Consider the following 26,044-nt stretch of genomic DNA (forward strand, 5'->3'; position numbering starts at 1 on the left):
AGAAGGTAAAGGTTATTCACACTGGAAAATATGAAGAACAGAAACACAACATTTCATCTGTTTAGCCTTCATCAGGTGTGTAATGGGGATATTTTTTACATTAAAGTTCATAAATGTAAATACACGAATGTGGACATTTTATGTAATTTCAGTTGCATGAATGTGATTTGCATGCTGTGCAAACTTTAGAAAAAGCAATAACCATCAAATATTTCAACCTAATTATGTTAATCCTGCTTTAACCCTTTATTGAGAATTCAAATATAGCTCCATGTACAATAAAAGAACAATTTAAAATGTTTCTTAAATCTGTTTGATTGCTGGTTCCTAGAAAACAGATGTTGAAGGTCAGACTGACAGCAGTCTAAGCAGTGGATGCTACAGTAACAGCTCTCGGCTCTTTGGGGGGATTCTCAGGCCAGCTGTTTTACAGAAGCCCCCTGGGATGTTTTAGGTTTGTTTATCAGCTGTACACTTCCTGTGTGAGGCCCCCAGGGGACATTCTCACTAGCTGCCCAAGTCACTGGATCATCTTGATCTGGATGAAGTGGGAAGGTCTTCACTTTTTACAAATACTGTAGTAATACTCTAATGTTTATGCATAAAAACGTAAATGCCTGGTGCTTTGCCATTCATATCATAAAGACATGGCATAGTGTTGGATATAAAGGTGTCTACTGCTGTGCCCAGGCCAGGAAGCTACATGTCAACATTCCACCAATGTATTCCTGTCCTGAAAAATCATTATATTTTAGTTAAAAATGAAAAGAGTTAGAAGAAAAGCAGTCATCAGATTATGATATCATCCTGCTTTAATCTCTGTGTTAGAGGAAAATAATACAGGGAAGAATTCAAGAAGATCCGTAAGCTAGACAAGAGGTATAAAATACAATTGCAGACATTTATCTTCAAAAAATAACTGCCATGTGTTAAATAAAGGAAGTTCTGTAAGCAAAGAATACAAGATAAGGGAAAGGTTCAGTGTCTTGGAAATATTATAATGAAAAGAAAAGAAAAAATATATTCTTACTTTATGAAAACATACTGAGAACAATCAAAACTTCAAATAAAATATGAAGGCAGGAATTAACTATATATATATATATATATATATATATATATATATATATATATATATATATATATATATATATATATATATATATAAATAGTAAATGCATATAATAGTAATCTGTAGAATATATTAAATAATATTTAACATCTTGCTACAGCTTGAATAAAGGGCATATGAAATACAACAGAATAGAAGAGATAAGTACATAAAAGTAAATTGATAATAGGAGAAAATGAAGAAGAATGTAAAATAATTATGCCATTTTACAGTTGTGTGAGTGGAGTCTTTATGTTTGTTGTCACAAAAGGTATCAGGTAATATTGTCTGAGACCCTTATTCACCTAGTATTCAGTATTTGTGACAATGGTGGCATGACTCTTGTGTGCAGGTTGTATAGTAATATTTGAATCTGTACTTGTAAGTAAAAGGGCATAACGTTTTAGAGAAGAGATATTGTAAAACATCTTAGTGGTCTGTATATAAGAAGTGCTCTTTGCTCTGTAAGTGTAAAAAAGTTTCAATATTAGATTAAACAGATAGGAGCGGTAGAAATACATTTTATAGCAGATCATAATGGTACAAGTTTAAGTTAAAAGAAAAAAAACTCAGTTTTCCTAAGAAAACATAAATGGATCCATGTGAGTATTAAAAGGTTGATGAAGATATCTACTATATTTGTAAATGTAAGGATGCTTTGGAAATATTAATTATGAGAACCTCACCCAACTCCCTTTTCAGAGGACTGGTGGCAAACTTGAGAGATCAGAAAGGGACTGTGTGTCTTTTATAGCTGAGACTTAAAAAAATGAGGTGGATGGTTTGGAGACAACTGATAACAGTCTATCTATCTATCTATCTATCTATCTATCTATCTATCTATCTATCTATCTATCTATCTATCTATCTATCTATCTATCTATCTATCTATCTATCTATCTATCTATCTATCTATCTATCTATACAGTATCTGGAAATGCAAGGAAAACTCTGACACAGAGTTCAAACACTGCAGGCTATGGTACCAAAAAAGATTTTTAACAAGTTTTATCGATCTTAAGATTGATAAATTGTTAATTTAAAAATGAATACTTAAATATTTTTAATTTAATATTTAATAAATGATAAGCTATTTAAAGAACTATTAGATCAGGATGTGGTGAAAAGAACCAGCACAACTGCTGTGTTAAGGTTGTGTTGAATTAGTAATAATACATTTTATTTATATAGCGTCTTTCATATACTCAAGGTACTTACTTCAATGAAACCATAAAAATAATATTAATTTATTCTCATGATGTTTCTTGAGGAAAAATGTAACCCTCCCTCTTTAATTTGCCCAGTTTCCTCATAATTGGTGCTCATCAGCAGCGATTAGGGTAGCCATCATGACAAACACTTTTTCTTGCTGCACACACAAATTGCAGCTTCAATAGCCTGGCAGGTTTATGTGGGTGACCCCACCGCAAGGTGCTTCACCATTAACAATACTGTCAAGCCATGTTTCAGAGAAAGGCCTTAGGCATCCCTCTACCTAACAATCTGTTTAGATATCTTATTGGTAACTCTCGTTTAGATCTCCCTTTGACTGGTTCCACATTTCACACACAGGTATCACAGATACAGTATCTGCACTATAAAAAGTTGCTATCATCTTAGGGATGTTGTGAACTTGGCAGTAATTAATTTTGTCATGCGGGTTGGATTCTGTTGATCTAAACAGCTGAAATGGATAATAAAATAAAAGAGAAGACTATTAGCAAACCAAAATTATGTTTCCATCAAAACTTTTATATCATCTCGTTCTTTTAAATAATGAATTCTGTTAATAAGTAAACTTGTGGGGGTGACACAGTGGGAGAGCAGTAGTGCTGCTGCCTTGCAGGGAGTCACGTCCTTGGTGTTCCCTGCCTGGAGTTTGCATGTTTTTCTGCTGGGTATCCACAGTGTGCTCTGGTTTCCTTCCAAAGATAAGCAGGTTTTGGGGATTGGTAGACGCTAAAATGACGCTAGTGTTTGTGAGTGCTTGTATTTACCTTGTGATGAGCTAATGCCCCATCCAGGGATTGTTTCTGCCTTGCACCCAGTGCTTGATGGAATGGGTGCATTCCTGGATTGATGGATGTAATCATTAAACATCCATCCTTTTCAGAGATATTGTGGTAAGGTGTCCATGGAATGTAATGGGTGTTTCAGGTAATTCACAACACAGCGAAGCCAAACATGTTCTCACCGTGATGATATCTCACACTACCACCTGGCGGAATCTCCCAGATTTACCTAAAGTACACGCATAAGAATAAACAGTACCACTCTTGTGTAGCAGAAGTGTCCACAGGCACACACATCTCGTGAAGTATAAACCTGGCCTAACAGGTAATAGTGTTGCAGCTAGGTGATAAGAACACCCATTGATTGGAGCCACCTACCTGATTGCCTGCTAAATGTCTAGAAGCATCCACCCCTTGTGTTCTAAGCTTTCTAGAGAGCTCTGTCCAGGGGCTGGTCACCTCATGAAGTGGCGGACCTGCAAAGATTTGCACCTGGGCCCTTCTTGACTTAAATAACTGTCAGTCTGGCTTTTCCAGCAGCAGCAGTTGAGGAGGAGAACCTGCTAGATGTGGGTCCCCTGGGAGCATGGAAGGAGTTTTCTTGTTCTGTAAGCTGTCACTTACAGTAGTTTTCAGGAGTGGAGTCCAGGCTTATAAGTAGCAGTTCTTAGTTCACTTTATCAGAGGTCATTTAACATGGCAACTAAAAGCAGCCAGTCCTGTCTGTTGAAACGGATTGTATCTGGGAGGAAACCATGTACCATTTCTAAGACATATGCCAAAGAATTAGATAGATAGATAGATAGATAGATAGATAGATAGATAGATAGATAGATAGATAGATAGATAGATAGATAGATAGATAGATAGATAGATAGATAGATAGATAGATAGATAGATAGATAGATAGATAGATACTTTATTAATCCCAAGGGGAAATTCACATACTCCAGCAGCAGCATACTAATAAAGAAAATATTAAATTAAAGAGTGATAACAATGCAGGTATACAGACAGACAATAACTTTGTATAATGTTAACGTTTACCCCCCCCGGGTGGTATTGAAGAGTCGTATAGTGTGGGGGAGGAACGATCTCCTCAGTCTGTCGCTAAAGCTACTCCTCTGTCTGGAGATGATCCTGTTCAGTGGATACAGTGGATTCTCCATGATTGACAGGAGCCTGCTCAGCACCCGTCGCTCTGCCACAGATGTCAAGCTGTCCAGCTCCGTGCCTACAATAGAGCCTGCCTTCCTCACCAGTTTGTCCAGGCGTGAGGTGTCCCTCTTCTTTATGCTGCCTTCCCAGCACACCACTGCATAGAAGAGGGCGCTCACCACAACCGTCTGATAGAACATCTGCAGCATCTTATTGCAGATGTTGAAGGACGCCAGCCTTCTAAGGAAGTATAGTCGGCTCTGTCCTTTCTTACACAGAGCATCAGTATTGGCAGTCCAGTCCAATTTACCATCCAGCTGCACTCCCAGGTATTTATAGGTCTGCACCCTCTTGAATTGCAGTGGACAATCTATGTTGCAAGAGACAGAAGAGTGAAACAGATAAGACACTTGCATTGTAGGGCACACTTAAGGAGAGGAGAAGCGCAGGTTCAGTTATTTCTACTCTGAGTGCTAAGCTCACTTGATACAATCAATCAATGCTAAAGTTCAAAACTCAGCAATTCTGTGAAGTCACTTGTCTTAATAGGAAGTCTGTCTTCCAATGTCCATAAAGAACCTTTTATTTGATGACATGTGTTGCCAGGCTAGGTAAGCAAGCATGATACAGGGTGTCTTTGAAAGACCAGATTACCCAATATGCTTACTTTCCACATCCATGTCTGAGACTAGATGTCAATCTAGTCTATCTATCATTCAATCTATAAAAAACACAATAGATGTCAATCATCTATCTATCATATATCTATCATTATCTATCTATTATAGTCAATCTATCCTGTACACCATAGACTGCTGAGCAGCACATATATTTTACTAATTAAGAACAAGGCAGAAAATACAAAACAAAAGAAACAATGGAGAAATAGGACCCAAGACATCCCACCATCTTGAGTAATATTATTTGAAAAGTAATAAAAATTCTTACTTTACTCCATTCATCCTGCTATTTTTGAATTTCCTTAATCCAGTCTATGGTCACTGGCTGCCAGATACTATACCAGTTTCAACAGAGGAACATCATTGTATATTCTCTGCATTATTTAATAAAGTTTATGTTGCTGTCTGTCACATTGAAGTAAGGGTCATCACTCATCCACCGTATCATATCTCTATCCACTGCCCAGCCTGTCCCAATCAAATAATACAACTAAATGGCAGATCTTCATAATCGTACAGACCAAGCTAGGAGGTTTACATTTTCTCATTTCTAGGAGTAATAATTTCACTCCACCAGTGGTGTCAAAATGCATATCATGCAAGTCTTTATTTCTTGGTTCCTGTCAGTGCTACAAGTACGGATTCTACCCCAAAGCACTCTGGTTTAGAAAATCTGATGGGTCTGAGCCCATTACTGTGTGTTACCTCTCACCACAATATCAAGAATTGTGATTTTTCCTTTCTGATGGAATCACTCTCCCCTTCAAATGATTTCTAGGCAGTAATCCTGATGAAAGTAAAATTTGCACAATAAATAGTAATGACATTTAGTCCCAGCAGATAATTGTCTCATTAACCTTCCAGCTCAACGTATACAGGGGGGAAGATTGTCTAATTATATGTGGATTCAGATCTGCTTACTGTCTTCCATGAACTGTCTGCTTGATATGCAACTCATTTAACAACTTGAGAATCAAAATTACATACATTCTGGGGAATTAAAGAGTCACACTGGCACATTGTTTCTGCCACACATTTTGGTGCAGGCCATGCATAGGGCCCAATAATGAAACAAGGTCTACATTTCAATGAGGCATAGTCATGTGTCGTTACTATCATATTTAATGTCTCTGTGGCTCTCTCTTATAACTCACTTTTAATTTGCTGTATTCTTGTTAGTAGATCTGGATGAGGAGCAGAACGAATTTGCACTTAACATTCAATATTGCTATAAATTTTATCTTACCATTGAATATGTAATGAATTCTAAAATTTACATTTGTGAGAATTTTTAGTATAATATATTTTAATAGTGCCTTAATTTTCAACTCAGAGTAATCTCTGTAGTGCACTATTTGCTTTAACCTCAGTAACAGGTTTTCGTATTTTTACATGTGTATTTAGCCTGGCTACATTCATTTGCATTCAATTATACTTAAAATATCAAAATTTCCAAATGCGGATTAATTTAAATTTTGCAGTATTCATGAATGCTTAAAGAGAACAATTTATTTTGTTTGTCTGTTATCTCTAGAATAATTTGACTAACAAAGGTTTTTTGCCCAAATGAGCATGATATTGCCAGTGGTGTTCCTTTCATTTAAGTCAGAAGTAAAACATTCAGAGTAAATCTGAAAGTTAATAAACTACAGTAACTGATGGAAAATACTGAAAAACTGTCTTTCAAATGATGGATAAATTATATTCACTATATCTGTCTGGAGCAGCATGGTGGAACACTACTGCCTTGTCGCTGCAGGTTAATGGGCTTTGCATCTCAGCCTGGTCCCTGTCAAGGTGTAGTTTGCCCATTCTTTGTGTTTTGTTGCTTTTCTTCAGATATTTTCAGATGTCTTCATTTATTTTAAACATTTGCTTCCTATCCTAATCAGCAACTCTGAATGGGACCTTTATGACTGAGCACAAGTTCAGCAAGTCCTGGCATAAGAGGATTCAGATCACAACTGCATGAATATTCTCTTTCTACATAAATAAAGTGCTGTTAATGAGCTATAACACAGTAGTGAATCATTACCCATGGCAGATATTATCAAATTGTCCACTTCAAGGGTTATTCAAACTTGATCTCTTTTTATTATATACATTGTTACTTTTTACAGTGTCAGCTCATCAGAAACTGATTTAGAAGTTAGCAGATAGGTTTACATAGTACCTTTCTGTAGTCAGCTCTCCTTCAATTGTTTTACAATGTTTTATTTTTGTAATTGGAAAACAAAAAGACTTACTGGTAGAAGCTTGTTTTACAGACATGCAAAGGTGGAGGTATAGCACTGGCATTGTGGTTTAACGTATACATCCATCGTGCTAAATTTACACTGCTTACCAGAATGCTGCCTCTTCTAAATTTTCTATACCACCAAGATCCAAACTATTACATATTTAATTTTAATCCTTTGATTAAGATCATGCGAAGGCAAGCAAGAAAGCCAAAGCTTCTTTCGCACTAGTACAGCAGCTCAGGCTGTAATCAAAATCATGTCACCCTAAGTGGTGCAGTAAGTCCATGTAATGTGAAGGTAACAACTCAAGTTCAAAGACAATTAACACAGGATTAGAAGTGGCCACACCCTTGAGGATGTCATGTCAAGCATACAGTATTTGTGCTACTCTTTCATATCTTTCTTGTTCTCTGTATCTGTTATAGACATATGAAGTGGCATGATTGCTCAGTTTTTACTAGCTAATATAATCTATCTATCCCAAAGACATATTGTACATGCTATGTTAATTGACCTGCTTCGCTTTTGTTCTGTAAAACTCCAAGGTGTTGAATACTTCTATATATTTAATGAGGAAGCTGCAGCACTGTAAAATGAATATAAAGACTAAATATTAATATACACATAAGGTATGTAAATTATTCTTATATATCCCAAAACATTCTTCCACTATGTTTTTCTGCTGCAATATATGTACAATGTGTTTTGTGCTCTGGATGTTTGCATCATGATAACCCAGTTCCATTCCAGTAAAGATATTATGAAGATATCATGGTTTTTCATGTTATTTTGTATGATAAATTGTTCTAAACCAGACACAAGTTTATTGACAATACCCTTGCGCACAAAATTGAATGGAGGTGGCAGTAATTTCTTCCATTTTTTCAAGTTTGTGCATTATTGATATACTAGTAATGAATACACTTTACTTGACCATTCATAGTTTTCATACTCTTTCTCTGTACATTTAGCATTGATTTGCTCAGAGGTTGATGCGCTTGCTGCTTCCTGAGCAGCTCTTCTTTTCTCTACCCTAGCGGCCCACTTCTTCTCTTCTTTCGTCTGCATCTTTTCGCGTTAAAACTGATTAAGTCAGTGTTGCAATTACTTTTACGTTTTCTTTAATTTTTCACTTAAGCTGGAATTTAAGTCTTCAATCTGCCTCAAGAAAGATTTAAGATATGAAGAGTTAGGGGAAGTGACGGCGAAGGTGGTAGGGATGAGAATGGTGCCCGTACGCATGCACCAAACAGTCGCTGCCAAGAGTTGATTCTACAATAAAATAAAATTAAAAGAGGAATAACCTTGGAGGTTAATCATCAGGATAGTGGAGGTCACGTAGTATACTATATGTGTACCAATTTTCAGATCAATAGTCCAAACGGTTTGCAAGCTACAGGTGATTTAAAATCCTGGACAGACAAACGGACATCCACGGTAGCGTATTATATGAGAAGAACATGATTTGTGGCAAAGAACTCTAGTTTTCCTTCTCCATCCTAAAAATTAATTTATTATGTTACAATTTCAAATGTTAATAAAACTAAAGAAATAGTCCACCGGTGATCATAGATCAGTTTTTATTAATGGAGAGAGTTGAGTAGGTAACAAAATACAAGTATTTGGGTATTTAGTTTGATAGCTGCATTGGGTCCATCGTGTGGAGTATGATTGTTCTTGGGTTGGTCAACACCTGAACTTGTGAAGGCTTAGGGTCCATGGAATGGACAAAAATATTATGTTGTTATTTTACAGAGTAGTTATGGAATCGCTTATTCGTTATTGTAATTTAATATGGTTTGGTAATTTAACTGTGAATCTTGGATGACAACTCCAAAATTTGATCAAAATAGCAGGTGAAATAATCATCATACTACCCCCATCTTCTCTCCAAGAGATGTTTGAGGAGGCAGTGAGGAGGCAGGAAATTAAAATAAAGTAATTGGTGACCCAACTCTTATTTTTTATGAGGAGTATGAGCTAACGCCTCCAGGCATTAGATACAGGTTACCAGCCTGTATGCTGAGCAGGTACATGAAATTATTAAATAATAAGAGATGAGTTTTTGTTTTTTTGAAAGGCAAGGTGTGATATTTTTGGTGTAGGGTATTTGTTTAATGTATTTAGTGCAAGAGATATGTATGTGACAGGGATGCATGTGTTCTCTTGAATGTCCAGGACAAATTTCTCTTAAGAGAGACACTGAAGGCTAACCTAACCTAACCTAATTCTGATAAGCGTGAAGGCATGATTGGGCTCATGTGCTGGAATGGTGCCCTATCAAGTGTTGGGATCTGCTTTGATGCCACACAGTCCTGATGAAGTTTAGGTCGGTTTGAGAATGATCTTTCTTTAATTTCACTGTATATAAAAGGACATTGACTGTTGCTGTAGATACACTGTACATATCAGTGATTCTTTAAATGTAATTGGTTAAAATGAGAAAACCATTTGCATCTAACAAAGATCTCTGGAGGTTACTGTTTTACCTTTAAAAATTTTTAGAGCTGCTTTTGTATATACACAGTAGAATATTTTCCTGTAACTCACATAATAGGAAAGTCAGTAATTTCAGTAAATTCAGTAAATCTATATTATTGATCACTGCTTCAACCACAAAATGGTTGGTAGTTTCACATTTTGGAATGCTTGATAACAAAGAGTTTCTAAAACATAACAGCTGCAAAATTCACTAATGGCATTTTTAATTTGTCACACTGAATACTGAGAGGCGCTGCGGCACAGCAGGCAATGCTAATGCCTCATCGAACTCGGGCCCTAGAATTGATTTTTAGGAAGGAGCGCCTTCTGTTTGGAGATTTTACATTTACCCTTGTTAGCATGCATTTCCTCCTAGAGTCCCAAGTGTCTGTGTAGTCAGAATGAGCGCCAAATCAAACAAGTCTGTTACAAGTGTGTGTCCGAGACTATTCTCTGTGCTGGACTGGCTCACTTGCTCAGGGTGGGGCCCTGTTTTACAGTGTTGTAGCTCCTGATTTAAACTCCAGTCCTTTCAACCCTCCAGACTCCAGAGTATCTAAAACCAGTGGCTCCTAGTCCAAATACTTTTGATGACAAAAAAGATTTTAAGGCACCATGCATCTTCTAAAATGCAGGTTAATTATATAGAAATTGTAACACTTTGCCACATACTTTTTTTCTTCCAAGGCACTCACACTCAGAGGCAGTGGCGTAGGAAGGCGGGTGTGGTGTGTGTGGCCCGCACCGGGTACCAGCTCTGAGGGGGTGACAAAAAATTGCCGGTTTTGTATTAATGCGCCTTTTTGTTACATAAAATAACATGTCAAATAATTTACATGGACTTTAACAATCCCTAATTGCAGCAAAATGTGGGTGAACAATGTGATGCTATAATGATTTAGTATTATTGTCTGGTGTGTGGGGGGAGGGGGTGTTCTGTCTCATTTCTTTTGAACTGCGCTGGTGCTCAAGTAAACAAAAAACCAGTCCTGTGACTCATTGTCTCATCCCTGCCACAAATATATCATCGCCCCAAGTCGTTCTGTGCAACAAGATGATATTTTTAACCCGAACATCATAGTAATATAGTCGGCGCGAAACGTTTTAGATAGTGGGGTGGGTAGGTATTGTCCATTCTAGAACCGACCGTAAGTTTATTTTAGGATCGTTCTACGAGCGAACGGACAATATCTCCCTCCCCATCCCACTATCTTAAGGCCCCTATATATACGAGCCGGGACACACAACAAAATCATGTGTCACAATTCTGGTTAATTGGCGATTTGGTGTCATTTTTTTTTTTACAGAAATTCCACACCTAAGAAGATTTCTAAAAGCCGCCAAAGTTCCAAAAGAAGAGTCTCTTGGTTGGACTTCCTTAAGATTCTTAGAGTTTGTGGTTGAATATGAACTTTTAGACTCTGTTCCCAATCTCACTTTAGCATTAAGATTTTTCTTAACTTTATGTGTTTCTGTTGCATCATGTGAGAGGATGTTTTCGAAACTCAAACTAATTAAGAATTATCTCAGATCCACTATGAACCAAGCACGACTGTCTAGCTTAGCCATTTTGTCAATTGAAAATAGTATAGCTGAAGGTATCGATTTTGATGATGCAATTTGAAAATTTGCAGAACAACAAGTTAGAAAGAAGAGATTCTAAGTATCATGTTAAAGTACAGTTTGTTGGATTAGAGCCTAGAGAATGAAACTTGTAAACAATTGAGTTTTCATTAAATTGTATTATAATAATAATAATAAAATTATGCACTAGGTACTATCACTATGAAAAAAGATTTCTTACATTGTACATTAAACTGGCTTATTAATAAAAAGGCATTTTACTTTTTTTTATTCATAAAAAATTGTTTACAAAATAATTAACATTATGCCCTCTTAACCAATTGAATAAAAAAATTGCTTTCTCAATAAATTTCATTTTATATTTTGGTGGACATGGGGGTGACAAGTTTAAACTCCGCACCGGGTGCCACTAGACCTTGCTACGCCACTGCTCAGAGGCATCTGTCTTTTGTTCATTAGTTGTATCTTAAACCTTCTTTTTATATTTTTCAGTCTTCTTAGCAAGTTAGACCAAGCCTATTAATTGCAGTGTTTAATTCTTTTTAAATTTGTGCTTCAAGGTTTGAACCACTGCCACTCTTCATCAGGCTGTCTGTCTGACAGGAGTGTTTGTTTTATGCTTTCTTTCACTTAGGGAAAGCCAGCACTTTGTATATGGCTTGGGATCAAATAGTTCAAATGAAAGTCCCACAGTTCTGATTTTCATTAAATCCTCTAAGGTTACTACGTTCAATGAATTGCATACCTTGGATTTATTACAATTTAGAGGAGAAAATCCATGCTACATAATTGAGAAGCGGACGATTTGTACTAAACATTACACTGAGGGCCCTTAAGCTTGATGGTTTTAAATGCTATGTCAATGCCACTGTTATGTCCACTCCTGCATGGCATCTGCAGTTCAAGTTGTTCTTCTCTTTGACTCTGGATATTTGAATCAAGACCAGAATGCATGTGTTCTCAGGTTTTAATGGTTTCCCTTTTAAAGTTTTAATGTGGTAGAATCAGCAAGTTCTTTTGAGGTGCAAGACTAAACGTAGTGACATTTGAAATGAGATCATGCAAAAGATGACAACATCTAACATAAGATCGACTTTGCTGCACAATTAGTTTGGTCTGTCCTTTTACATATGCATTTTTAGAAGTGGCTGTTTGGTGCTCCATGAGGTAATGCACAACCGTGTAATGCCCCTGTCTTGTAGAATTATTCTACTGAAGGAATAATGTGAGTCAGCTAGTGTTAAGTCTTTAAAGCTGGTGGACACCTAAACCAGCTGTTTTCAGCTCCAGAAAGGTATACATCTTCTCAGTTTTTGGAACAGATGCCTGAGTGTAGTCAGCTTTGCCAAATAAAATGAAAGTGCATGTACCCCAATTTCACTTCCTTCTCCTTTGATGTTTATTGTGTTTAAAAATAATTTAACAATAAGTAAACATGCAGTGTAGCCAAAATACAATCATTACAATATTGGAAACATTTATCTTGTAAAATAAGTCTAACTGAATATTCAACACCCCACTGCCCCATTCAGGTCAGTACAGAGAGCTTTATGAACAGAAAGCCCAATATGAAGTAGTACTTTGTGTGTTTTGTGACATCACAAATGTTAGGCAGAGGCCCGGCATGTTTATGTAATAAATTCTCACCTAATTTTGAAAAGGCTTTAAAGTGATCTTCTTAGAGAAAATGATTTTTTTTAGCTTCAAATTATTTAAGATATGATTTTGCCATTGATTAAGGAGAGCTGGGTTGGCATTCCTCCAGTTAAGTTGGATAAGTTGAACAGTCCAGGAAAAAAATGCAAACTTATTTTTCCTTCCATAGTGATATCATATCTAGCGTAAAACCAAATGATGCTCTTAGAGACCTGGAATTATTTGTAAATTTAGTACTAACAAATATGGAAATGGTCTAATACCTGTTGAGTTAGGCACTTGATGACATTCATCACAGTTTGGATCTTGTCCCTAACGACTTTTAAATAATTTTAGATGAGCTGTGTGAGATTTGTAGATTTTACAATTACAACATGCCTTGCATAATTTGAAGAAGAATGTGTATTCCAAATGGCTGTTTTCCATTCTAATTCAAGAGCCATCTAATAGTGAATTCTTTGAAATATATTGATAGAGTCTAAAACTACAGCCTCTTATTTTCATTATTAATGTCACAGTCTTTTTTTTCAATGCATGCAATGTACAGCTATAATCTTGCTCAGACAAGCCTATAATGTAGTTAATTGTTACATTTGAAGAATGGTGCCTGGTATAAAAGATGAGCAACACATGGAGAGCGTAAGAGAGAACAGGAGATAAAAGAAGTAAAAGAAAGAAGTGGTGAATTATGGTTAGAAGATTGTGCAGTGCTCTTGTTTTTGTTGTTTTAGAGATGTGTCCGCAATGGTTGTATAAGTCTAATACTTGTTTGGTGGTTGGGGAGCATCCTTATTTTAATGAAACAACAAATATAATCCACTAAAGGAAGTGCTGAAATTGGAGTAGTGTTGTGTGATGAGCATGAGATCTCCAACGTATAGCCACAAAGCAGGACAAGATCTTCACTGGCCAGCCCAGAAGAGACTCATCCCAGACTATTACCTGCTGGCTTCAGCTAGCCTTGACTCAAAGTGGGGAAAACTGCCTTAACAGTTCAAATTGTCAAAATCCCTACAAGATGGGAAATGATCAGAAACCCTTGACATGTACAGCAGACAGGCAAACAAAGAATCTTTTTAAATAAAGGGTTTATTAAAACAAACAGAAAATCAGTAAAAAATAAAAAATGCTCAAAAGTGTAAAGAGGAGTTGCCTGAAAGGCGATCCTACAGTGCACAAATCCCAATACATAATTTGGTAGCAAAATCCAAAGACAGAACAAAAAATACTCAAAACCCAGAAACTCCAACCAGCATATAACAATATTTAAAAGGCAAAATAGCTCCAAATAAACCTAATCTGGTCCCTCTCTGCTCTGTAGTTAAGCAGCCAGAGAGAAGACTAAAAATGAGTGATCTCAGGGTGGCCCTGCCTCCCGGGACCTCACCCACAAAAATACATGGGATGGAGGCACATTTAAAAGGACAGTACATAATTACTAATATAATGGAAAATACATCAAAATATTGAAAGATAAATGACAGAAACAACAATAAAACATAAAATACAAGCCCATAAATTAAAGTAAAGAGTACTCCAGGTCACCTGATTTGGGTTTTCTATTAAATAAAATAAAGTTATGTATTTTAATAAATTTTGGTTTGTCATGGGTGGATGATTTGTGACTTGATTGTGCTAAAGACTATTGTTATAAGAGATATCAAAAGAACTGATACTTCTGTACCAAGTAGTTACCAAAATTCCAAAAGCATAACGGTACTCACTTTTTTATAGCATATCTAGTACCAAATCAAAAAGTCTGTGCTGCATGACTGCAAATAGATTAACTACTCCTGAAGGCACAACCATAAGTGAGGAAAATGTAAATATTTGGTACACTTTATTAAACCCAGAGGGGAAATCATCTTTTCATGTGACCTTTGGAGGTCAGAGTGCAGTGTCAGCCATTTTAAGGATAAAGTTCTTGCTCAAGGGCCCAACGGAGTAGGACCCCTTTTTGAAGTATTTGAACCAGCAACCTTCCAGATACCAGTGTAGATCCTTAGCCTCAGAGCCACCACTCAGAAAACTATATATCCAAATATTTCACAGTGTTGATGCTACAGCATAGTATTAAAAAAATCAAAAAGACAAACAGCTGAAGTTCTGTCTGGAAATGCTTTGTTTTCTAGGCAGGAGAATTTTATTATTGGGGGAATGTTCTTATTACTCTATTATTAAATAGATAAAAGTCAAATGCACACACATAGGCTTTCATTATTGCCACTTTTATCCCATTATTAGTTGAGATATTTTGCATGCCTAGGAGAGCGACATTATGTTAATGATCAGATAAGTTGTGAGAGGTGTAATGATGATGAAATGAATTATAGTGGCCTACACAGTCCCAATAATGGAATGGAGGCTTTGCATTTGCTCTTTGACTGAAATGCACACATCTATAGATGGCCATCCATCCAATTTCAAACTGGTTTTTACAGTTTAAGTCGTGGGGCAAATCTCACACGCACCCTGTGGAGGTCTAGGTTGGCTTCATGCTCCCTGATGGCATCTAGGAGCCTCTTCAACCCATAACCGACAATTGTCGTGTACCAAGATAAGGAAAATGAGGATACATACAGTCAGCAAGGGGGTGGTGCTAAAAGTGTCAGTACTTTTATTAAACTTTACCCTCTTCAGATTCAGCAGGATGAGGTGAAGTCCACCAGCAGGTGCAAACAAACCTTTGATGGCTCAGGCCTCTGTTGTCACACTGAGCTTTACTTCATCTGACTCCCACTGCCATTCCTCAGCCTTGCAGGGGAGTTCTCCTGGAGTGGTTGGTCGCTCCTGCTTCAAGGCTGCCCAGCAGGAGCAACCAGCAATGACAGCCCCCTTCATGTGAATCGGCCACACACTTCTTCCCCACGGTTCACTTTCCCATCTGCCTGCTTCCCCTCAGTATCGCATCAGCTCCATCCTGTTCCTACCTTTCTCTCCCTTTCTTTAACCTCTCAGCCCTTCTATTCTGTTTCTTTTTGTTCCTTCCCCCTCTCCCATGCAGGCTCATTTTTATCCGCCAGATTGGGCGCAGGAGTGGTGCTTTGCCTACTCTGAGGTGTGAATGAGGCACTCGACTGATCTGCTCATATTTGCACATGTATGCGCGATTAGCCAAGCAACCCACTCAACCGAGGAGAGAAGTGTGCTCATACACCTGATCAGAGCCTGCATTCCTGGATGTGATTATTTATTTAATATTATTATTTATTTATTTAAGATCTGCACTTTGCCACGGACCTCTCATCACACACCCACAATTATGCATATACATTGAGTATCGTGAAATTTTACTGATATTGCTTTTGAATAGAAAAAGTCTGGTATCATGACATCCCTAGTCGTTATGGCTATGCCAGTGCACTTCTATGCCTCTTTAGTATGTTATCTTTTGCGTCACCTGCAATTCATTTGTAATTTATCATATTTTCTCCAGCATGACAACACTAACTGAGCTAATGGCATCTCTCTTGAAATTGTGTGTCTTTGACTTGACACTATGTTGTCCTCACAGTCTCTTTCTTGCAATGACACAAACCATTTATAAATTTATTTCACTCACCATGTCTTCACAGGTTTTAGAAAAAAAGTCACAACTTATTATTTGCTTATCTTTATCATACCTACTCTGCTGGGCCCTTGAGCAAGACCCTTAACCTGAAATTGCTCCAGGGGCGCTGTACAATGGCTGACCCTGCGCTCTGACTCCAAGGGGTATGCAAAAACTAACAAATTCCTAATACAAAAAATTGTATAATACGAAATAAAAAGAACAATACCTAATCCAGACAAGCTCCTGTTGCTCAAATGTTTGCCCAACTGGTGTTATCAGTACAGAAATTTTAAAATGAGCTTGTAAAGTTTGAAAACCTTTTTAGGATTTTAGGAAGTAACTATATATAGCAGCATTGTTGTCATATTTTAAACATTAAAAAAAATCAATGTAGAGATAAAGCAGTATGGGTCAATGGGTGGGGGCGAATTCTTAAAGAGGAAAGTGTACAGTAGCTCCTAGCTGACATTATAGAGTTATTTTGTCAAGTACTATTTGCAGCTTTTTAAACCTCCGTATAATGAATGGACAGCTGAAGAAGGCTACGTAGTTTGTTTAACCAACCCAAACACAGACATAGTCAACTCTTTGGTGATAAAGGTTATGCCAATACAGTGTCAGATTTAAAGCATGGGAATAATACTATTTTTACAATAAAATAGTGTGGTGCGTAGAAACCCTATGTTGCACTATGAGCTTTGCAACATCTACATATCCATTAATTCATGTTTATGAACTGATTGCAACCAGAAAGGTAACTACATTAAATAAATAATAAAATGATGGCTCTGAGTGAAACGTTGCACTGCATATAAGCTGTGCTAAACAGTTTGGAGCAGACATCACAATGTAGTAAAAATTCCTCTGCAGAATTCAGAATAATATTTACACATTTGACCCATCATCAGTTTGTGTATGAGCCATTTTGCTAATCAGCAACCCTCTGCTAACCTTTCCTCAATTGCAGGGAGCTGTGACTGAATTTTGGTGGCCACTGACGTGGTTTTCCCTAACTCCCTACGGCAGATGGTACTAAAGCCGGTGTCACAGATGCTTAAAATTGCTCAATTTGATATGACAGAAACAAGATTTATATTCTCCTGCTGAAGTCCTTTCTACCCAAAATTGCAAAATATATATTTTGTATCCCCACCTCATACAGCATAGCTGCCAGCTGATTGAAAACCAAGTTGAGTGCTCAGCAGAAGAAGGCATCATGTGCGGAATTACCTACTGATAGACCTTTGGGAATAAATGCGTTTATTTAATGACTTTATAATAACTGGGATGATCTTAAAATATTAACATAATGCATCCCTCTACCATTATAAAAGAAAACATTGTGTTATATTAAAATCATCTTAAAGTGTTTTAATTATGTAGTCATTTAAAAGACAATTTCATCAATCTTTGCACAAGGTCATTACTTTAAGGCCCATAGGTGGATGAAGAAGATCCATTTTTATATCTTTTTATACAGTAATTTTACTTATAGTTATTCATGTCTAGTTCAACTGATTTTTATAAAGCATACAGTACCGATATAAAGTATTCACACCCTTGACTGTTTCAACATTTTAGTATTATACAGTACTGAATCACAGTGGGTTTAATTTGACACTTATCAATCGAAAAATAATCTTTTTTGTCAAAGTGAACGCACATCTCTGTAAAAGGGTCTAAATTAGTTACAAATGTAACATAGGCAAGTAAGAGAAAAGTGAAGTGCGCAGAGACAAACCAAGAAATGTGTATTTTCCAAACACTAGTAAACTGTCCACCGAGTGTAACGAAACATATTTGAAACCATATGACTGACCGCTGAGGCAGGAGCACTAAACACTAAACTGGGCCTCTCATATCTTGTGCACTGTGTTATAAATATAAGCTTACTGGATTATTATCAGCTTGACAAGTAAACAAAAATTCCACACATTAAGAAACACAAAGACACACACCAGTACTTCTGAGTTTAGTATTGACCATTTGACACCATCTAATCCACTGTTTCAACACTAATTATCTGCTCTGAGACCTAAAAATGGTTTCAGTCATTAGACAAACATCAACATAATTATTTCTGATTAGTCATCTTTATATGAGGGCTTGTATACTGCATTTCATAACTCTTCATTATAAATAACTATCATGCTTAGCAAGTTAACCCTATATTATTTAGTATTGCAGACAAAAGCTTTTCATCTGAATTGCCACAGTATGGAGAATCCAAAAAAAAAAACTCGGGGCTCTTCCAAAACTTTCCAAAATTTAATGCAATTAAAAGTCAGCACCAGCTGCATGATTTTCATTTTGCCTTTAGACCTGTGAGGGATCCAGTCAGGTCTCACACCAAGAGATAAGATTTGCTTACTGATTTGCTGGATTTTGATCATTCTTGTGATTTGTGTTTTGGTTTACCTTTGAGTTGCCTCATTTTGTGCTCCTTTGCGTTTTTTTTTTTTTGTGCCGCAGTGCATTTTGGGATAATAAATCTTTTATTTCTACAGGTTGTGTATCAGTCCTTTGGTTACTACCCAGGATTTCATGGTTTTCCCTGTCTCTAGTGGCCATTTTGAGGTATTTTGGGACTTTTCTATCTTCAAAGGCCCAATGCAATTTTGGCGTATGAAGCACAACAGTATCATGCTGTGCCTCCTTTGGTCTCCAAACAACATGAATTTGAGCATGAGTTCTACAAGATGTATTGTTCAGGAACATTGTACCATGTGAAAATGATTGTGTTGCACAGTTGCTACACACTGAACAGCCAGGCAGTCTTGATGTAAATATCCTCTTTTTACTTCATTCCAAAGATGCATGATTAGCTTGAGATACGGGTATTTTGCAGGTCATCTGCATTTTGTAGGAATCTTACTGTCATGTTCCAGCACCCATTTAATGATGTTATGGGCCTTGTGACGTGGATTATTACTGGGAGTGTCCATCCAGGTATGGATCATCTGTGGCTATGAAGAGATGAACTTGGTGATCAGCAATCTTTAATTTTGCCTTGGAATCCAGATGTTCTTTAGTGGGCATTAAGGGTATTAGTGTGTACTAGGAAACTATTCCCCATAACAATCACACTGCCACAACCGGCTTGTACTGTTGATTCCAAAAAAGATATCTCTATGGAGTCATCTTCCTTGTGCCAAGTTCTGATTTCCCCATCAGCATGATGCAAAATGAATCAAGATTCATGCAGTCAAGCAACTTCTTCTTTCTTTTTGTAGTAACATGCTAAATTGGTTTAGATGTCAAAAATACATACCTTCTCTCCATTTTTAACAATTTTGCAACCAGTTGTGTGGTATTTTCATTGTTTTGTGTTCAGAGTCTTCATTTAAGAATGCTGATGAACCCACATGTCAAAAATATCACTAATGAGATAAAAAAGTATATATACAAGTAATGGTTTGCTTTCAAAACTTTTATAATTCATGACTACACAAAGAACAAGTGAGGGTTTGTAGCTACATGATAGACCCTGCATCCGAATTGTGGATAGTTTTTACTTAATTTGCCTCAGGTATATGTTACTAGAGAATGTCCTCCACAAACTTGTAATGTTACCTGTAGAAATGGTAACCTATTATAAATACGAGAGATAGCAGTGAGGTAAATATTTTTAAGTAAGCATTAAGAGAGATAAGAAATCTGTACTGTAATGAATGACTGTATTCATTTTGTCATCTAGAAAGTACCAGCCTCACTGCATTACATACTCTTTTTCTAAAAACCTTGGAATCTGTTGAAAACAGAGAAGACTGGGTATTCATTATCAGATCATCTTTATGTTCTCCGTAGCCTCCAAAACAATAGGCGCACATTGAACTTGAGCACCCCGTGTAATGGTAATGAGCACAGGTGAAGTGTGATTGGAAACTGAAAACAGTTATTTTACCCTTGTCAAGGTCTGAACCTCATGGGCAGTATCGATTGTGTTTCATGCATACTGATCACTTGATGTATCAATCACCAGCCTTTCTCTGGAGAGCCAGTAGCAGGTCTGTTGTCAATTTCTATTATCAGTCCTAGGCTCAATGGAGAGTTTAGACTGATGAGTCAAGGATGGCCTGTGACCTTTAAAGTGTGCCACTTGCCTGCTTACATCAAGACATTTCTCTTTTTTCCTTGCTTCTATTAGTCTTGCTTAGCTGGTTTAAGGGAATTTGCTATACTGGAAAACATATTATATTGGTTATAGTTAGGTTTATAAATCTGTGAAAGCTCCGTTCTTCTGTTCTGAATTCAAATAAGGCACAGATAAACACTAACATGAAGAACATTCTTCCAGAGATTTTGAGTCTTAGTCAAGTGTCAGCCCAATAAACAAGCCTTCAGGTAACAACACACGTAAACCTGTACATTCCTTACTAGAGTGGCCCCAGTATTGTTCTTATTTTAGTAATAAACACTGAAACATACTTGTCTATTCTTATTCAACTTTGTTATTTACAAAATAAATTTAAATTCCATACTTCATGCAAATCATCTAAAATTTAGACGCATAAACATTATTTGATAAGGTCATGCTTAAAGAAATTGCTGTCAATTGCTAGTGCAATTTCAATAAATTAGACGTAAAGCAAACATCGTCTGGAAAATTTAAATGTTTTTGATTATTTTCATTTGCTATGTACACAAAATCATCTAGAAAAGGGAGCAGTGGTTAGCTGTGCAGCTACCCAGCTTCAGTGAACCTTAGTGAAATTTCTGTTCATAGGAACTTAAGATGTATGACAAACAAGATGACACCATTCAAACTTGCTTTATGAGCTTAAAGATATGTTTTTCTAGTATCTCATCCAGATACTTTTTTTAATTTGTCAGACTTTTGTTCCAAATTCCCAAAGATGTGCTTCATGGAATTTGATGTTTGACTTGCAGAGTCAAAAAAATAGTTGGGGTGAAAGCCCAGCCACCTCATTTAACTGCAAGGCAACAGGAAAGTTAAAGAACGTTCAAAGAATTAAACAGGTGCGTTGGGGGCTAAAACACAAGTACCTCTTAATCAACGTTTCCACAATAAGCGATCTGACTGGAAGCTCTGCCCTGTTGAAGGCTCCGATCACAAGTGAGATACCTCCTTCTGGGGAAGGCCACTTTAATATGCTCCAGAACGCAAGGGGCAGAACTTTCTGAGGCAAAGGGGGCGCAGTCATTCGGTCTCCCTGGGCAACATAGCCTCCTTTGATCAAGACTGAAGAGGATTTAATTCCCTTTGAGACATTCTTTGTGGAGTATTCCAGAAGAATAATGCTATCTTTTTTTGTTCCTCCTATCCCTTTTTGTCTTTCATTTACTGGCTACTCTGTATTTTGTATTTTTCATTATTCCTGCCATTTCCTATCCTGACGTTTTGTACATGGTGAATGTTTGCATCCTGGAACACGTTAATGTTAGGGCTAACTCTGGAGTGGTGAAGAAGGCCCTTATCATGGTTGCTTTATGGTGCTCCAGCGTCAATTTTTTTTAGGATAACACCATCTGCTATTGGAACATCCTTTCAATAGAAACAAATACAACTTGCGTAAAAGCAGCACAACTTTATTTTTTTGTGCCAGTTCATTTATGACAAGTATGACAAACCTTTTAATCCAGCGATGCTAATCCTAAAGTTGTTATATTTTATTCTAGCCTAGTGACTATAACAGTAAAGAATAATCCAGAAGTGGCCTCATTTTATTTGCCTTTTAACTTCATCTGCACATTGGGTAGACAATAAGAATATGAATCCCTATAACTATTTCAGCGTTTGCTTCCTGTTGATTATATTTGCCTTTATTATATCTTGCCTGGTGCATGTACCACTTTATCCTTGCTCTTCTTATGTATTTACGTTTTATTTGGAAGATCTGGTTTTTTTTCATATTTCAAAGATGCAACATTTCAGGTTTATTACTACCTGTAAATGAGACCAATAAGAATTAGTATGAGTGTTACATGTGACTGACTGATGTCAAATCCAGGGCTCGATCCTTGCTCGTGGCCAGTGCTTCTGCCTTATTGTTTGGCTGTTTGTTAACCAATTACAAACAGGCTTACAAAGGTGGAAATACTTAGCTTGTTATTAGAAGTTTTATCTGTTTTCCTTTAAATGAGTGTCAATTTCACTGAAATGAAATCGCAGATTTCAGCTGGTGACCACCTTTCCTATCGACAATGCAATCACCAAACCAAAATATAAATATCTTTAATAATAATAATCTTTAATCATTATCATTGAAAGGACCTGCTTAATTTAATTTTAGATTGTACCAAGGACACAACTGCATTTTGAGTGCAAGAAGGAAACCATCCTGAACAGAACAGCATATCACCATTTCTATGCCCTTTTATACTTAATAGTGGTTCACTTTTTATATTCTTTTACTTTCCTAAAATTAAGAACCATCTACTTTACTTATATTTCTGAGAGTCTGCATTGGCTTAACTTTAGTTTGCAAAGAAGAAAGGACACTAAGAATTTCCACACCATACTTTGCATGTTAAAGGGCCCCAATACATCAGCATAAAGGTTCAGGGGTTTCTGTAGGGGTGAAAGCACATCTGCCAGGAGGAAGAGAGGCTGGGATCTAGAGAGAGAGAAAGAAATGGTAAGACAGATGGACTGCTTTGGTGGGAAAGTGGGTGACCCGCCCCATCTGTCAGGCAGGAAGTCAAGACCTGTAGAAATGTGTCAAAGGCAGTAGAGATGTCGTTTTGTCAATTTATTCAGGTTTTCCCTTTTTTTTTTCTCTGTGCTCATTCTTCCTTTGAGTTTTTTTTTTAAAGTAGCGGCACAATTATTTTATACTTTGAAGCCACCTTGGTGCTTAATCTGAATTCCTATCACATCTTTCTAAGTACACATGTCAAAAATATCACTAATGAGATAAAAAAGTATATATACAAGTAATGGTTTGCTTTCAAAACTTTTATAATTCATGACTACACAAAGAACAAGTGAGGGTTTGTAGCTACATGATAGACCCTGCATCCGAATTGTGGATAGTTTTTACTTAATTTGCCTCAGGTATATGTTACTAGAGAATGTCCTCCACAAACTTGTAATGTTACCTGTAGAAATGGTAACCTATTATAAATACGAGAGATAGCAGTGAGGTAAATATTTTTAAGTAAGCATTAAGAGAGATAAGAAATCTGTACTGTAATGAATGACTGTATTCATTTTGTCATCTAGAAAGTACCAGCCTCACTGCATTACATACTCTTTTTCTAAAAACCTTGGAATCTGTTGAAAACAGAGAAGACTGGGTATTCATTATCAGATCATCTTTATGTTCTCCGTAGCCTCCAAAACAATAGGCGCACATTGAACTTGAGCACCCCGTGTAATGGTAACAAACAAGTGGAGGAGTACATAGAAAAAGTTGGGGAACTAACTAGGCCATCCCATTTAATGCTAAAATCCAAAAAAAAAAAACTGAAGTAAGCTCTCAATGGCACAAGATCAAAAAATGGACGTACAGGCTGCCTGGTTAACCTATTTGGTTCCTCAATCTTTAAGGCTCTCTCAAGCTGATCTATCTCAGGGATGTCCAACATGCAGGAGGACTGCTACTCAACTGATGCCAGGGATGTCAGTATTTATGAGGCTTGATCAGAAGAGCTATGGTTTCTGGGAGTGTTGTGGGCAGGACTCAGTTGCCCTCACTGAGTTCTCTGTAACGTGGAAGGAAAAAGAGATAATAAAGTTAGCGACAGTATCCTGGGGAAAGACTGCAAGGATCAGCACAATCCAATGGATGATCCTTAGATGCCCATGCATGACAACATTTACTGTGCATTCACTGTGTACTCTGACAGGCATCATTCTCTTTTATAGAGATAATGAAAAAGAGAGAGAAATCAATAAATGTATATCCCACCACAGTTATCAATACCTGGTTCCTACCTTGCACACAGTACATTTGGGTTGTGATTCAGCCTTGCACAACTCTGAATTTGATGGGTATGAGAAGGCTATGTTTTACGTATATATTGATACTGATAATGACTTGCATCAGCCTGGGACTGACATCAGGACTGAGTCAGCTGCAGGGTACCATAAAAAAGAGTAAGCCTGTCACAGGATCACCGTACTTGTTGAAGAAAATGGTTCTCTTAAGGATAGTGAACTTTCTAAGAGAAAAACAAATTAGGCAAAAATCCATTGGGTCATTTGGAACAATTAAAAGTTGCGGTCCCAGCCAAGGTTCCCTATTTAATAATATAAAAACTAAAAGTTCTTAGCATAGAAACTCGAGAGACAATCTGGTCCAGAAGATGGCTTCACTATCTAGCAAAAGGTTGTTTCCCATAGGGAGAATCCGTTCTCTCACATAACACGTCCAACAATGAACAGTCACTTCTGAGTGTCAGAGTGCTCCTTAAGTAGGGGAAGAACCAGAAGGGGTGGGGGTTTTAGAGTCCAGGTGGAAATGATGTCATAGTTTTTCCAGGGTGTCCTCTTCCATTCTAAGAGAGAGAAGTTAGAAAGAGAAAGGAAGTTAATGATTTTTTGACACCTTTAAAGTTGCCATTTGTTACCTGAACAGAGCCTTCAAAATGCTCCCATAGCTTCCATGTATATATGTAATGTAAGGGGTACCATGGTGATGCAACAGCACTGCTTTACTAATCCTTTGTCTTTGACTCAGGTCCCATACCATGTCATTAAATATTGTCCAAGTGTCTGTGTGAGTCTTCTTCCCATATCCCCAAACAGTTAGGTTACCTGGAGATTTTAAATTTTCCCCTGTATTGGTGTGAGCATAAATTGACTCTGCAGTGGACTCACACCCTGTCCATTGTTGTTCCCCACCTTGCGTCTGATGGTGCTGGGTTAGGATTTGGCTCTTGTGGTCCTGATATGGATTAAGTAGGTTTGACATTGTTACAGAAGAGTAATTTGGTAAGTCTTTTACATTGCTATTAAGCTGAAATGCTGCCACGTCAGACTGATCCAAATCTGTAGGACCTTACCGGCGTAACAGTGAATATTATACTGATCTTTTCCACTGACACATGTGGTGTAAATATGCACCTTTGGATTGGTTAAGCCATATCATTTAGGCCTAAAAATACAACTTACACAATTAATTTCAACAAAGTAAATAACTTTCCCATTGCTCTAGATAGTAACAGGCAGCTGAGAACAAAGACACTGTAATAAAAAATACAGAAGGGAAGGTTCCTATGTAATATTCAGTGGTGTATTAGTTCAGCTGCAATATCAATAAATATTACTTGAACTTTCCTTGTTACTTTTTGTTTGTGTGTTTGTTTTTTCTGTAGACCCCATATTTTGCATCTGCTGATATCCATCCATCCATCCATCCATTTTCCAACCCGCTGAATCTGAACACAGGGTCACGGGGGTCTGCTGGAGCCAATCCCAGCCAACACAGGGCACAAGGCAGGAACCAGTACTGGGCAGGGTGCCAACCCACCGCAGGACACACACAAACACACCCACACACCAAGCACACACTAGGGCCAATTTATAATCACCAATCCACCTAACCTGTATGTCTTTGGACTGTGGGAGGAAACCGGAGCGCCCGGAGGAAACCCACGCAGAC

The 26,044-nt window shown here is 37.2% G+C and overlaps 1 protein-coding gene across 1 annotated transcript in view; it reads left to right on the forward strand.

Annotated features, from left to right (window-relative positions):
* Positions 1–26,044, forward strand: part of thsd7ba (thrombospondin, type I, domain containing 7Ba) — a 1,117,993-nt gene that overhangs the window by 981,975 nt on the left and 109,974 nt on the right. The gene's annotated exons all lie outside the window — the stretch shown is intronic.

The sequence above is a fragment of the Erpetoichthys calabaricus genome, chromosome 8, assembly GCF_900747795.2.
Source record: "Erpetoichthys calabaricus chromosome 8, fErpCal1.3, whole genome shotgun sequence".
Classification (NCBI taxonomy): Eukaryota; Metazoa; Chordata; class Cladistia; order Polypteriformes; family Polypteridae; genus Erpetoichthys; species Erpetoichthys calabaricus.